Source organism: Nycticebus coucang, chromosome 17 (genome assembly GCF_027406575.1).
Source record: "Nycticebus coucang isolate mNycCou1 chromosome 17, mNycCou1.pri, whole genome shotgun sequence".
Classification (NCBI taxonomy): domain Eukaryota; kingdom Metazoa; phylum Chordata; class Mammalia; order Primates; family Lorisidae; genus Nycticebus; species Nycticebus coucang.
This window is the reverse complement of record NC_069796.1, coordinates 33,137,753-33,151,723: the sequence shown is the minus strand read 5'-3', so window position 1 is coordinate 33,151,723 and position 13,971 is coordinate 33,137,753.

Here is a 13,971-nt window from a genome sequence, read left to right as displayed (position 1 = left end):
CCCCCCACCCTCCGCAAACAAAATGGTAATATTCAAATAATTGGGGGAATTGGGGCCCTCAGCTTTAGATCATGTGATTATCTAAAGCTTCATTTTGTGAGCCACTCTGATCCGTGATCATAAGAGAGCTGTGATCTCTTAGAATTGCCATGTTCTTCAACTATCACAGGAAAGGACTGGACAAGAGTGGTTTGCTTACTATTACGTATTAATATTTATCGTGAGATTTCTGGTATATAAGTCATACACACTCAGAGAAGGGATTTGTTTCCTCACTCCTTCCTGTGAATTTCTGGATGTCAGAAAGGAGAGGATCCAGAATTAGGGCAGCTACTGAGAGGAAGACGCTTCATTAAGCAGTAGAAAAAGAGACTAGAGGAAAGGACATTGCTTGTCCTTTCCCCCCATGCAATGAAAGTTGAGGAGGAAGTGCATAGTACTGTGTTCGACCATAATCATTAATATATCCCTCAGCCAGATGTTGCCTTACCATTAGGAAAGAAAGAAAAAAGCCACAACTTTTCTGGATGAACACAACCCAGGAGGGAAATCAAATATATTGATAGGTAAAAGTTGAAGAAAGGAGAGGATCAGAACACTCAAGACCAAAGTGTAACAAAGGCGGTGTTAGACTGTACAAATGGAGTTGGTTTCTATCAAGGACTACTGAACTGTTGTTCTCACAGGACGTCAAAGATGTTCTGTCAGTATGGACTCTCTCAGCAGGTTCTTCTTATGGGAGTGCCAGCATATTTCTCTTGGGTAGGTCTGTAATTGGGCTGGTGCAAGGACCAGGGAAGACAAGCCTGTAGCATGGGTCTCTCTCATCTGAGTTACATCCACCTGTAACAGAGTCTTACAGAATAGCATTTCAAGATAGAGTTAGTTTGGCCAACCTAACAAATATAATGCATGAAACAAACAAACCCATTCATTCAACCTAGTGAAAGTCTGGAAACTGAGATCTGATGAGCTCCAGTATAAAAACTCTGGACACCAAGAATCCGATTAGCTTCATTGGTTGGGAAGGTAGTATTCTTTGGGCAAGCAGGGTTTCATAACAACTCTAAAAATCATTCCAACTAATTACCCCCATGAAATATTAGAAAACAGTACTAATCATGTTAGTGTGGTTTAGAGATAAAAGGAAAATACCAGGGCGGCGCCTGTGGCTCAGTCGGTAGGGCGCCGGCCCCATATACCGAGGGTGACGGGTTCAAACCCGGCCCCAGCCAAACTGCAACCAAAAAATAGCTGGGTGTTGTGGCGGGCGCCTGTAGTCCCAGCTACTCGGGAGGCTGAGGCAAGAGAATTGCTTAAGCCCAGGAGTTGGAGGTTGCTGTGAGCTGTGTGAGGCCATGGCACTCTACCGAGGGCCATAAAGTGAGACTCTGTCTCTACAAAAAAAAAAAAAAGGGAAAATACCAATATAGAAAACAGTTAAAATACGCATGCAGATTTGAAAGCTCATTAAGTAGCCTACCAAAAAACAAGTTTTCTGTAAACAAGTGTTTTTTGTGTTTTTTTTTTTTTTTTGAGATAGAGCCTCAAGCTGTCACCCTGGGTAGAGTGCTGTGCCATCACAGCTCACAGCAACCTCCAACTCCTGGGCTAATGCAATTCTCCTGCCTCTGCCTCCCAAGTAGCTGGGACTACAGGCGCCCGCCACAACGCCCTGTTATTTTTGTTTTTTTGGTTGCATCCGTCATTGTTGTTTGGCAGGACTGAGCTGGATTCGAACCTGCCAGTTCAGGTATATGTGGCTGGTGCCTTAGCCGTTTGAGCCAGAGGTGCCAAGCCTAAGCAAGGCTTTTTTATTCTTCACAAGTGGAATTTCAGAACATATCATAACACTCCCATTGCATATCATTACTATTCCAAATTCATAAGTCTAAACTTTGGTTGAAATGGCATTTGTACATAAAAAAACACTTAAGAAACAGGGTGGTGCACCTGTGGCTCAGTGAGTAGGGCGCAGGCCCCATATACCGAGGGTGGTGGGTTCAAACCCAGCCCTGGCCAAACTGCAACAAAAAAAATAGCCAGACATTGTGGCCAGCGCCTGTAGTCCCCGCTACTTGGGAGGCTGAGGCAAGAGAATTAACTAAGCCCAGGAGTTGGAAGTTGCTGTGAGCTGTGACACCATGGCATTCTACCAGGGACGATAAAGTAAGACTCTTTTTTAAAAAAAAAAAAGAAAGAAAGAAAAAATATATATGTATAAAACACTTAAGAAACAGAAACTTTTTTACTAATAAGGCTGAGTAAATTGAGAACCCAATAGAGAAATAGCCAGAGAAACAGGGGAAGTCAGATATTTCTGGTTTCGAATGCCTTTCTGTCACTTTCCTCTACAGTACCTTGGGCAAGTCACTACTCTTCCAGAAGTTTCCCCATGTGGGAAATGAAGACAATGTCTTTCTTATAGGACTGTGAAATTTAATGAGCTAGGGCAGCGCCTGTGGCTCAGTCGGTAAGGCGCCGGCCCCATATTCCGAGGGTGGCGGGTTCAAACCCGGCCCCGGCCAAACTGCAACCAAAAAATAGCCGGGCGTTGTGGCGGGCGCCTGTAGTCCCAGCTACTCAGGAGGCTGAGGCAAGAGAATCGCTTAAGCCCAGAAGTTGGAGGTTGCTATGAGCTGTGTCAGGCCACGGCACTCTACCGAGGGCCATAAAGTAAGACTCTGTCTCTACAAAAAAAAAAAAAAAAAGAAATTTAATGAGCTAGTAAAGATTGTACCAGACATAGCTAGTATCTCTCAGTACTGAGAGGTTCATTTTACTGTTTTCAAATACTTAATAAATTTTCCATATATTTTTAAGCTCATAGAAACTTGTTACATTGTTCTTGCAAATAACCAAATATAAACATTCCCATAAAATATTAAATAAGAGGGCATCACCTGTGGCTCAAAGGAGCAGGGTGCCGGCAACAAAAAAAAAAAAAAAAAAAGAAAGAATTCATAGGAATATTCACATTAGGGTGCCCGTAGGTCAGTGTTTAGAGCACTGACCACATGCTCTGGGGCTGGTGGGTTCAAACCCTGCCCAGGCCTGCTAAACAAACAAACAAAAATAGCTGATTGTTGTGGCAAGCGCCTGTAATCCCAGCTACTAGGGAGGATGAGGCAACAGAATTGCTGGAGCCCAAGAATTTAAGGTTGCTGTGAGCTATGATGCCATAGCACTCCACTGAGGGTGACAAAGTGAGACTCTGTCTCAATAAAGGAAAAAAAATTCACATTAGAATTAAAGGAAATAAGTGATGAAGACTTGAGGATTTGAGTTTTGAGCTTGGATTTGAAGGTGCCAGATACAGATTGGTGGAGTAGAAGCTGAAGTGTCCATGACAGAAAGAGCAGCAAGTACATTTATGCTAGCAGAACAACCTTCATCCACTGACAGAAGCATTAAAGGTGGGCTTTAAACTGGTAATTTACTCTGTAGAGAACTTTGACAAAGCAGTCTAAGCCAGAAAATGTCAGTAGGAAATCTTCAGCTAGCTCTCTTTAGGGGGAGATCTAGTAACCAAGCTAAAACTGTGCCAACTTACAAGCTTGCTTTTTTAGGTGATAATTTCAGTAAAACAGAAGTCACCAGACATTTGGTAAACCATTACCTGGTGGGCATTTGATTAAGAGGAGACTCACTGGGCGGCGCCTGTGGCTCAGTGAGCAGGGCGCCGGGTTCAAACCCAGCCCCAGCCAAACTGCAACAAAAAAATAGCCAGGCCTTGTGGCGGGCGCCTGTAGTCCCAGCTACTTGGGAGGCTGAGGCAGGAGAATCGCCTAAGCCCAGGAGTTAGAGATTGCTGTGAGCTGTGTGACGCCACGGCACTCTACCGAGGGCAATAAAGTGAAACTCTGTCTCTACAAAAAAAATTTAAAAAAAAGAGGAGACTCACTTTAGGTTTACACACTCCCTGCACAGCTGTTCATTTATTGTTGACCTAGTTTAGAGACTCAGTGGAGCAGACAAGTGTTATAACCATGTGGAACAGTACTTTACCAAAGACTATGAACTATCTTCATGATAGTCATTACAAGAAAGGCTGCATAATTAACTCCTTTTTATGTAGGAATCTATTACCTTTCTAGGCCAGCTCTAACTTCTAACGTTTGACTTCACATTAAAGCAATCTCCCATTAATCTCTACCTGCTATACTAGTTTTATTCACTTAAATTGCACAAGTCAGTCATATGATCCTCCTTGCTTCTATAATATGATGCTTCATTTAGTTCACTTGAGACGCTCAACTGTGGAGGACAGACCTCTGGAAGGCTTTTATTACATACTACAATAGATATTACAACCGATCTAAACTATCTAGCTCCCTTGTATTTAGCCATCCCCTCCCCCAAAGTCAGGCATGATCATGACCAGGCGACTTGATCTGGTCAATAAAATAACAAATCCTCTAAGATTCTTCTTACCATTAGGACCGTGAAATTCCAGACATTGGAACTGCTGTTATCCTGGATCCTGGAGCAAGAAAAATGTAAATCAGGGCAGGCATATAGTAAAAAATTTAACCTTAAAAAAGAGAGGTCAGGCCTTTCCCCTTTAGCTTCTTGGAGGTGTATCTCTAAGCTCTTGGGAATGTCATGCTTGAAGGAGTTTTTGTTTGGGGCCTCGGGTCAAGCCAGGTAGTTTAAAATTGTTGGTCAGTGTGGGGGAGTTGAGTCACACATTATCAGCTCCACTTCCTGAGAAATTAGAAACTGAAATTAGCCATATGGGTTGGTAATCATACCTATGTGATGAGCACCATAAAAACTCTGGATACCAAGGGTCACGTTAGCTTCTCTAATTGGGAAGGTTGTATTTTCTATTAGGCAGGCACAGTAGCACACATAGTAACATAGTCAGAAAAGTAACATAGTCCATGGCTTTGCAGGGAGAGTACAAATAAAAGCTGTGAATTTGGAACTTGCCTGGATTCTGCCCTGTGAGACTCTTCTACTGGCTGATTATTTTTTCTAGATAATCTCATTCCATTGCCCAGGCTAGAGCACCATGGCATCATAGCTCACTGCAACCTCAAACCTCTGAGCTCAAGCAATCCTCCTGCCTCACCATCCCAAGTATCAGAGACTATAGGCATATACCACCATGCTCTGATAAATTTTTCTAATTTTGGTAGAGATGGGGTCTTGCTATTGCTCAGGCTAGTCTAAAACTCCCGAGCTCAAAGGATCCTCCCACTATTAGGCCTCCCATAGTGCTAGGATTATAGGCGTGAGCCACTGAACCTGGCCACCTTAGGTGCTTCTCATCTGTCTTTTCACTGTGATAAACTATGTGGACACAAAAGCTTTCAGTGAGTTCTGAGTCCTTTAATTGAATTGAACCTAAGGACAGTCTTAGGGCCTCTCAAATTGCAATCATTAACAGAAGCGAGGGCAGATTTGCGACTGTGCTGTAACTTCACAGCACAAGATTTAGAGAAAGCACTAGGAGACTCCCCTTAAGAAGCAATGGACTTTGAGACAAAGTAAAGTCTGACACCCAATTTTAGGTTTCCCTTATCACACTGTATTTCCTTTTTGAGACCCTTTACTTTCAGAAAAGTTTACTGCAGTCCATAGACACTTTATATTATCACTATACTGCAGAAGAGAGCAAGGGAGGACTACACTGATATTTAGGAAGATAGTCTTCTCTAGGATTTATCCTTAGAATTTTTTTTTTCTTAGGGATGATCTCACTTTGTTACGCAGGCTGGCCTTGACCTCATTGGCCCAAGTGATCCTCCCATCTCAACTCCTGAAGCAGCTGGAACTACAAGCATGTGCCATTATACCTGGCTAATTTTTCCTCCTAATTTTTAGAGATGAGGTCTTTTTGATGTTGCCCAGGCTTGTCTCAAACTCCTGGCCTTAAATGAGTCTTCCACCTCACCCTCCTAAAGTAGCTAACTCAAAGGCTTTTTCAAGAGCATAGCCACTTATCATCACTTCATTCGCAGTAAGAGCACCTTTAAAAGTCACACTATCTCGGGTGGCGCCTGTGGTTCAGTGGTTAGGGTGCCAGCCCCATATACTGAGGGTAGCGGGTTCAAACCCAGCCCCGGCCGAACTGCAACTAAAAAAATAGCCGGGCGTTGTGATGGGCGCCTGTAGTCCCAGCTATTTGGGAGGCTGAGGCAAGAGAATCGCCTAAGCCCAGGAGCTGGAGGTTGCTGTGAGCTGTGTGACGCCACAGCACTCTACCGAGGGCGATAAAGTGAGAATCTGTCTATACAAAAAAAAAAAAAAAAAAAAGTAAAAGTCACACTATCTGACTTATCTCCCATCATTTTCTCTTCCAAATTATGCATCCTTGAAATACAATTTTATAATTTGAGGTCAATCAACAACAACAACAAAAATATCAAGGGCAGTGCCTGTGGCTCAAAGGAGTAGGGTGCCGGCCCCATATGCCGGAGGTGGCGGGTTCAAACCCAGCCCCAGCCAAAAACTGTAAAAAAAAAAAAAAAAAGATCTGGGAGCTGTCTGCCTCTAAAGACCTTCTAGTTGAGGCATTAAGTGCTCTTAAATATTTTTTCTTTTCTGAGACAGAGTCTTACTATGTCACCCTCGGCGTCACAGCTCACAGCAACCTCAAACTCTTGGGCTTGAATGATTCTCTTGCCTCAGCCTCCCAAGTAGCTGGGACTATAGGCGCCCGCCACAATGCCTGGCTATTTTTGGTTGCAGTTGTTTAGCTGGCCCAGGCTGGGTTCAAACCCACTAGCCTCGTGGCTGGTGCCAAAACCACTGGGCTACGGGTACCAAGCCAATACTTTGGTTTTTTTCTTTTTAAAATTTTAATATAGTATTAATCTTACTTTTTTTTTTTTCTGTCACCCTGGGGTTGAGTGCAATGGTGTGATCATAGATCACAGCTACGACAATCTGCTGGGTTCAAGTGATCCTCCTGCCTCAGCCTCCCAAGTAGCTGGGACTACAGGAGCCTACCACTATACCTGGGTGTGCTTTCTATTTTTAGTAGAGATGGGGTTTCACTCTTGCTCAGGCTTATCTTAAATTCCTGAGCTCAAGCAATAGACCCTGGAGTCTCTTTAAAGGTCACTCATGCCATTTATAAAATATGTGAAAAGAAGGCCCTTATGACCTAATCACTTTCCAAAGCCCCACCTCCAAATACTATCACATTGGGGATTAGGTTCTCTCTCTCTCTCTCTTTTTTTTTTTTTTTTTGAGATAGTTGTCCTAGGTAAAGTGCCATGGCATCACAGCTCACAGCAACCTCCAAGTCTTGGGCTTACGCAATTCTCTTGCCTCTGCCTCCCAAGTAGCTGGGACTACAGGCACCCACCACATCGCCCAGCTATTTTTTGTTGCAGTTGTCATTGTTGTTTTAGCTGGCCTGGGCCAGGTTCGAACCTGCCAGCCTCGGTGTATGTGGCTGGCACCCTACCCGTTGAGCTACAGGGGCCACCCTATGCTGGATATTTTTGTCCCCATGAAAATTTACCCGTTGAAACCTAAGTCCCAAGCTCTCACCTAATGGGCACAATGTAAGGGTATACAGTACATCCTCTGAGTGAAGGGCTCAACTACAACTTGAACTTTACCTAACAAATGGAAAGAATGTTACATTTGCACCCTCATATTCATCAGAAATTTTTTTACAAAAAGGAACCTAGGCTCGGTGCTTGTAGCACAGTGGTTACGGCACCAGCCACATACGACAAACTTGGCGGGTTTGAACCTGGTCCTGAACCCAGCCTGGGCTAACTAACCAACAATGACAACTGCAACCAAAAATAGCTGAGCGTTGTGGCAGGCGCCTGTAGTTAGCTACCTACTTGGGAGGCAAGAGCAAGAGAATCTCTTAAGCCCAAGAGTTGGAGGTTGCTGTGAGCTGTGATGCATAGTACTCTACCTAGGGCGACATAGTGAGACTATCTCCAAAAAAAAAAGGGAACCTAATCCCCAATGTGATAGTATTTGGAGGTGGGGCTTTGTTAAGTGATTAGGTCATAAGGGCTTTCTTTTCACATATTTTATAAATGGCATGAGTGCCCATAAAGAAAAACTCCTGTGAGCTCTCTTGCTGTGAGCTGTGACACCACAGCACTCTACCCAAGGTGACAGCTTGGGATTCTGTCTCAAAACAAAACAACCCCCCCCCCCATATCCAGCATATAACAGTGAACATAAGAAAACCCACCCCACTTACCGCTATAACGATAACAGTATAATAGTTAACATTTGTTAAATGCTTACCATATGCCAGGCAATATCTTTATATGCTGTAATGTGTTATTTCACCTTATCCTCACACATAAGAATTATCATATTCCCATTTCATATATGAAAAAAACAGATACAGGCGGCACCTGTGGCTCAGTGAGTAGGGTGCTGGCCCCAGATACTAGAGTGTCAGGTTCAAACCCGGCCCTGGCCAAAAAAACTGCAAAAAAGAAAAAACTGAGATAGAAAGCATGGAAGCAACTTACCCAAGGTTGTTCAAGTATCCCCCAATATATGTAATTTATTTTATAATGATGTATATAAACTATATTAATATTATGACAATACATTAAATAGCAACATATTATAAAAAAAAACTTACACAAGTTTTTAAAGAAAGAGTTTAAATAGAAGCTTCAATATTTTATTATTTATTCACACATTCCCATATACATGCAAAGTCTCAATGTTTTCTTTCTACTTTGCAACTAATTACCAACTTTGGTGACCACTGCTTACATTACAGGCAGTCAAAATCCAAGAGCAAAACATAGTGAAGATTATCAGTGGTTCCCAAATTTGCATGTGTATTATAGAATCATTACGACCCCAGATGCACTTATTAATAACAACCCTTGACCAATACAGTGTTACAGAGGAACTTACACTCTCTTTGAAGCTTCCACCTCTGCGAAGCTCTCCAAGTCCTGTGTTAGACAGCCCTGGGTTGATTTGGGGGAGGTGGGACTCTTTTCAAAAGTTCACAGTATAGTTTTGGGAATCTTAGCTCCCAGAAGATTCCCTTAGGCAAAGGCAAGGAGAAATAATGCTGCCTTCAAGGATCCTTGGGATGGCTGGCTGGAAGGCACCTGATAGACTCTTAGGACTTCAGGAATAAAGACCAAGGATACTTTAACATCCATAGCTGCTACAAGTGCCTGGAGTTGACATGCTGCTAAAAAGCTAGCCACTACCAAGCTCAAATGAAAAGCTTCTTCTGCGGAAAGAATATGTTTTTCCAAACGAATCTTCTAAAATCCTTTATTCCGTAAAATGCAAAACTGAAGACTAATATTCAAATCATAGGCCACTAGGTATTTCTATTTATTGAAAATGATTAGATTTTTTCCCCTAATTTTTCTGAAATTCTAGCTTTTATTTTCTCTTTTAATATCTTTTTGTAAGGTTGCAAAGTTTTTACTTTTCTTTTTTTTTTTTTGAGACAGAGTTATATTATATCGCCCTTGGTAGAGTGCTGTGGCATCACAGCTCACAGCAACTTCCAAGTCTTGGGCTTAAAGTGATTCTCTTGACTCAGCTTCCCAAGTAGCTGGGACTACAGGTGCCTGCCAGAACACCTGGCTATATTTTTAGAGACGAGGCCTTGTTTTGGCTCAGGCTGGTCACAAACTCATGTGCCTTGGCCTCCTAGACTGCTAGGATTACATGCACAAGCCACTGCGCCAGGCCTTGAATTGATATATTTTTAGAAAGACCTTCAGGCTCGGCTCAGTGGTTAGGGCGCCAGCCACATACATTGGGGCTGGCAGGTTTGTACCCAGCGTGGGCCAGCTAAACAACAATCACATCTGCAACAAAACAATAGCCAGTGTTGTGGTGGGTGCCTATAATCCCAGCTACTTAGGAGGCTGAGGCAAGAGAATCGCTTAAGCCCCAGGGTTGGAGGTCGCTGTGAGCTGTGATGCCACAGCACTCTACCGAGGGCGGCACAGTAAGACTCTCTTTTAAAAAAAAAGGGGGGGGGTGGTGCCTCTGGCTCAAGGAGTAGGGCACTGGCCCCATATACTGGAGGTGGTGGGTTCAAACCTGACCCCGGACAAAAACTGCAAAAAAGAAAAAAAAAAAAAAAAAAGACCTTCACATATCTTTAATTGCCAACATATTTTGGTATTAGGGACTCTTTACCTACAGCGGGAAATGCAGCTGCCTTTACCTCCAGAGACCTGGCCTAAGAGTAGAGCTGCTGTTTCATTAAGCATCATGTAACCAGATGTTGTTATACTCAAAGTTAAAGTCTCACCCCAATAAGATTTTGTTTTCTGATGGTTACACCTAAACTAAAGAGTTAAAACTAACCCCCACCCCATCACACACATTCTCGTTCCTCATAACTTACACATATACATGTGCATGTGCACACATACCCCCCACAGCTTGGCCAGTGAGACACAAAATACATCAAATAATAACAAGTTAAAAAAGAGAGAAAATTTAGCCACTGTCCTTTTATTCTATATCTCCATTTTCATTGAGTGTCACTGTGGTAAAATCCTGACTGGCAAATTAATCTATTATTTCACCTATATCCATCTGATCTTAAATACAAAGAACATCAAAGATAAAGAGGCTTCTTTAGGAAGAAATTTTTGGAATAGAACTGTATTTTGGATAATTAATAGAATTTTAAAATAATGATACTGAGAGCATAATATTTCCCTTATTTAAAAAAAAAAAGAGAGAGATGGGGGCCACACTATATTGTTTAGGCCAGAGCATAGTGGCTATTCACAGGCCCTAACATAGCACACTATAGCTTTGAAATCCTGGCCTCCAGGAATCCTAGTGGCTGAAGTTCCTGAGTGGCTGGGAGTCTATCTACCTATATAAATAAAATTAGAGAAGCAGTAAAAGAGAAATCATTTGAGGAAAGATAATTTTAGAAAAACGCAGATCAAATTAATTTTATTTTATAAGGAATTTAGAAAACATGAGCAAATAATTCATATTTCATTTGAAAAAGTCTGTACATCATTCAAATTTTAAAGTCAGCCAGTGTGATAATGAAAATGCACTAATAGCAATGTTTCATTTTAGAACAAAATAACTAGACATACAAACATAAAGAAAATGTTAAAATGATAGAAAATTCTGAATCTAAAAGTGATCCAGTTGGCTGAAGAAAGCACCAATTGTCACCATCAAAGGAAACCAACTATTACTGAGTGAAAAAGCAGGTAAATAAATAAAACTGAAGGAGGAAAAAGAGCCCATCATGCCTGTAATTTTATTTTATTGTTTATTTTTTAAATTTTTTTTTATTGAGACAGAAGTTTCGCCATGTGGCCCTTAGTAGAGTGTTGTGGCATCACAGCTCACAGCAACCTCAACTCTCGGGTTTAAGCAATTCTCTTGCCTCAGCCTCCCAAGTAGCTGGGATTACAGGTGCACACCACAACACCAGCTTTTTTTTTGTAGAGACAGGGGTCTCATTCTGGCTCAGGCTGGTCTCGAACCTCTGAGCTCAGGACAATTCACCCGACTTGGCCTACCAGAGTGCTAGGATTACAGGCGTGAGTCACCACACCCGGCCTATTTATTTTGTTTTTTTGAGACAGAGTCTCAAGCTGTTGCTGTGGGTAGAGTGCCATGGCATCATACCTCATAGCAACCTCCAACTCTTGGGCTCAAGTGATCCTCTTGCCTCCATTTTTCTATTTTTAGTAGAGACGGGGGTCTTGCCTTTGTTCAGTTTGCTCTCAAACTTACGAGCTCAAGCAATCCACCTGTCTCGGCCTCGCAGAGTGCTAGGATTACAGGCATGATCCACCTCGCCCAGCCATGCCTGGAATTTTGGAGTAAAATGTTTCTGTTGTTACAAGTGTTCTATTTATTTTCTTCCCTTCAGAATCTAAGTGGATGTATAAGGGATCCAACAATATTTTCCCAGTTATAGCTTACTTTTTCAGTAAGGATATTTCATACTAATAATGACTGATATTGTGGTATCACTTTAGCCACTGAATGTACTGTTGAAATGATTTAACAACTATTGTATGCTTTTATTTATTAATTTTTGGGGGGACAGAGTCTCACTATGTCACCCTTGGTAGAGTGCCATGGCATCACAGTGTACAGCAACCTCAAACTCTTGGGCTTAAGCGATTCTCTTTTTTTTTTTTTTTATTTTTTTATTTTTATTTTTTTGTAGAGACAGAGTCTCACTTTATGGCCCTCGGTAGAGTGCCATGGCCTCACACAGCTCACAGCAACCTCCAACTCCTGGGCTTAGGCGATTCTCTTGCCTCAGCCTCCCGAGTAGCTGGGACTACAGGCGCCCACCACAACGCCCGGCTCTTAAGCGATTCTCTTAACTCAGCCTCCCAAGTAGCTGGGACTACGGGCGCTTGCCACAACGCCCGGTTATTTTTTGTTGTAGTTGTCATTGTCTTAGCTGGACCAGGCTAGGTTTGAACCTGCCAGACTCAGTGTATGCGGCTGGCACTGTAACCACTGTGCTACGGGCGCCAATCCTATTGTATGCTTTTATTTAAAAAAAAAACTATAAGTTAAGAATATTTAAATAACTTTTACATCTCTTAATTTAATAAATATGAAATACAGTTAATCTTTGGTATCTAAGGGAAGACTGGTTCCAGACAACTTCCAAGCACGTCCTGCCTCAACCATGGATACCAAAATCTTCAGATGTTCACGTTTCCTTACAATATAAAATGATTTAGTATTTGCATGTAACCTATGCAAATCCTCTTGTATAAATTAAATCATCTCCATGATACTTATAATACTTAATATAAATGCTATGTAAATAGCTATTATATTGTATTTTTAAAATATTATATATATATATATATTTTGTGTGTGTGATAAGAGTCTTGCTCTGTCACCTAGGGCAGAGTACAGTGGCATCATCATAGCTTACTGCAACCTCAAACTCCTGGGTTCAAGTGATCCTCCTGCCTCAGACTCCTGAGTAGCTTGGACTCAGGCGCCTGCCGCATTGCCTTGGCTAGTTTTTCCATTTTTAGTAAAGACAAGGGTCTTGTTCTTGTTCAGGCTGGTCGCCAACTCCTGAGCTAAAATGATCCTCCCACTTTTTCCTCCCAGAGTACTAGGATTACAGGCATGAAATACCTCACCCAGACTAATTTTCTGAATACTTTTTATCTGTGATTAGCTGAATCTGTGAATGTGGAACCTGTGGATGGATATAAAGGGACAATTGTACTTATTTAATTCCTGAAAAAATTCTTAAAGTGACAATAATATGAACCTCAAATGCACAAGGAACCTTGAAGAGAATATTAGGTAACTCAACTATAACAATTTAAAATTAGAATATTAAGGAACTATACCTTGAGCATCCAAAAATTTAATTTATGATTCCTTGTGAACTAAATTTCACTGAGAGATGCTAGAGTCTAAACCTAAAATTTAGGGTCAATTATGGTTTAAAGGTTTTTTTTTTGAGACAGAGTCTTACTTTGTCATCCTCTATGGAGTGCCGGAGCATCACAGCTTATAGTAACCTCAAACTCTTGGTCAAGCGATCCTCTTGTCTCAGGCTCCTGAGCATCAGGGACTGAAGGTGCCTGCCACAACACCCGGCTATTTTTAGAGACAAGGTCTTGCTTACTCAGGCTGGTCTCAAACTCGCAATCCACCTGTCTTAGGCTCCCAAAGTGCTAAGATTATAGCCGTGAGTCACTGTGCCTGGCCATGTTTTACAGTTTTTACAAAGGAAAACTCAAAATTTAATAATCCTTAAGAAAAATCACATGAAAAGTAGTAGGGTATTTGTAGATACTACATATATAGACGTATAAACACTTTCAGGAGGAAAAAGGAAATCACAATTAATATTCATAGGTTATCACCACTTTCTTTTACATAAGATAAAAGAGTCAGCAACCAGGCATGGAGCCAGAAGAGGGGAACCTAACAGCAATGAACTCTAAAATTATTTGTAGAGTTTTATAGTCAATGTAAAGAAATACAAAAAATCTATAC